Source organism: Sander lucioperca, chromosome 18 (assembly GCF_008315115.2).
Source record: "Sander lucioperca isolate FBNREF2018 chromosome 18, SLUC_FBN_1.2, whole genome shotgun sequence".
Taxonomy (NCBI): domain Eukaryota; kingdom Metazoa; phylum Chordata; class Actinopteri; order Perciformes; family Percidae; genus Sander; species Sander lucioperca.
The window spans coordinates 9,413,236-9,415,356 of NC_050190.1; positions in this window are offsets into that span (position 1 = coordinate 9,413,236).

The following is a 2,121-nucleotide window of genomic DNA, read 5'->3' on the forward strand; positions in this document are numbered from 1 at the left end:
CAAGCTGAGAAATCTTTTCTGTTGTTTTAGCTGTCTGTAGGGTGTCTCGTTGACTTCTGTCTGTGTAGATTAACCTGTACTAATATCTTGCTACTACAGTTGAAAATTAGCCGGCTGGCTAACACTGGCGCATTTACAGAAATGTTGATTAATGTGTGTTGTTCTTTATAAATAAAGAATAAAAAAAAAAAATATATATATATATATATCTATTTTTAAACCACTAAGAAGGCTCAACACAACATGAGACTTTGCTCCAAGTATCACCAGGAGCTCTACACCTTAACCAAAGACTTGACAACATTGGTTGTGTACCCAGAGTTTACTAAAAAAGGTTTTCAACAACTCACCGTAGCTCTTGGTTTTCCGGTCTCCGTCTATCGAGCCAGTCAGAAATAGTCGAGGGAGGAGAGTAAAGATGGAGAGCTCCTAAAGCTTAGTTCCATATAAATGCACGGATTATTTCTTGTTTTGTCGTTAGTGAAACACAATATTGACCTCGTAGTTGAAAAAGGAGCCTCATGTAAGAATGACATTTCCTCCTATGGAGTCCGTTCATTCACATTCTGAGATCGCCTATTTTGGACTGGGAAAACGGTGGATAGCGTAAACACCAACAGCTAACGTGAGTTGTTAAAACCTCTTTTTACTAAACTCTGTGAACACAACCAATGTTGTCAATGCTTTCCAGTTCTTCCAGAAAAATGTGGAGTTTTTTTGTGATTGTTTTGGGCTAAAATCCTTGATTATGCGGCTCGTTTTCTTAAAAAATGTGATGGAATATGCGGGATATTTATGTAATTTTATGCGATGAAATTGCGGGAACTTGCAAAAACTGCGGTTCCATCGTGGCTTCATCGCGGGGTTTGCAGCTTTCCGATGACGTTCACGTCGCGGAATTACATCACTTCATAACGTTCCCATGGCAACGGGGAAACGGCTGCTATTGTGTGAAGTAAACTCAACATTTTTCAACTTTCTGCTAAGATATATGGGACTTTTTTGCAACGAAAATGCGGGGATTATGAAATCATGCAAGCCCCGCATATTTTGGGCGGAAATCGGCAATTTATGCGGCGAAAGTGCGGCGTATTTGAAAAAATGCGCCCCCGCATAAATATTTAGACTTTGGCTGATTATGCGTTGAATTATGAGATCACATAATCACGTTTTTCTGGAGGGAGTGCCTTTGGTTAAGGTGTAGAGCTCCTGGTGATACTTGGAGCAAAGTCTCATGTTGTGTCGAGCCTTCTTAGTGGTTTAAAAATAGATATTTTGAGGCTAGCATCAAAGTGTCCTTAGCTCTCCCATTCAAAAGACATTTGACCCAAAAACGAGAATACGGTCAATCTTAAAAGTGGTGATTCCGTCCTAAATATGCTTTTAAACGAAAGTTTGACTCGGGTACATTCACAAAAAGACCCTAGGTTGCATTTTGGCGAGAGTTTAGCTTTAGGACGCTGACACACAGAGCTGATAATCAGCCGTCAGACAGTCTGGCGAGGTCGGTGACTCGAGTCTGTTCGGTGTGTTCGTGCCGTCGTTCGTCAGAGGAGCCGTCGGCTTTCATTTTGGCCGACCTGACATGTTCAGTCAGAGACAGGACAGTCAGAGACAGGACAGTTAGAGACAGGACAGTCAGAGACAGGACAGTTAGAGACAGGACAGTCAGAGACAGGACAGTCAGAGACAGGACAGTCAGAGACAGGACAGTTAGAGACAGGACAGTCAGAGACAGGACAGTCGGGATTCACCCGGAAATGGAGAGCGGATGAGCCTCTCAAAATCTGATGAAAATCTTTTAAACTGACCTTTGTTGATCTGAAATGAAGACAGATTCAGCAACTGCACGGCCTATTTCTCTCTTAAAATGTTTTCAGAAACACGTTTCGGTGAACTGTTTTAGTCCAATATGAGATCGTATTCTGAACGAGCCGCCATGACAGTCTGGCTGTGAATTTCCTGGAGAAACCAGACCCATGTAACACGTTCGTCCAATCAGCTGCCGGTTTTCATTTTCTGGGAAACAATACAGAGCAGCGCCGCCTGCTGCTATGGAGACGTATTACGTGCAGAGCGTACGCTCAAGTCGGCGTCTCCTCAGTGTGTTCTGAGGCATTT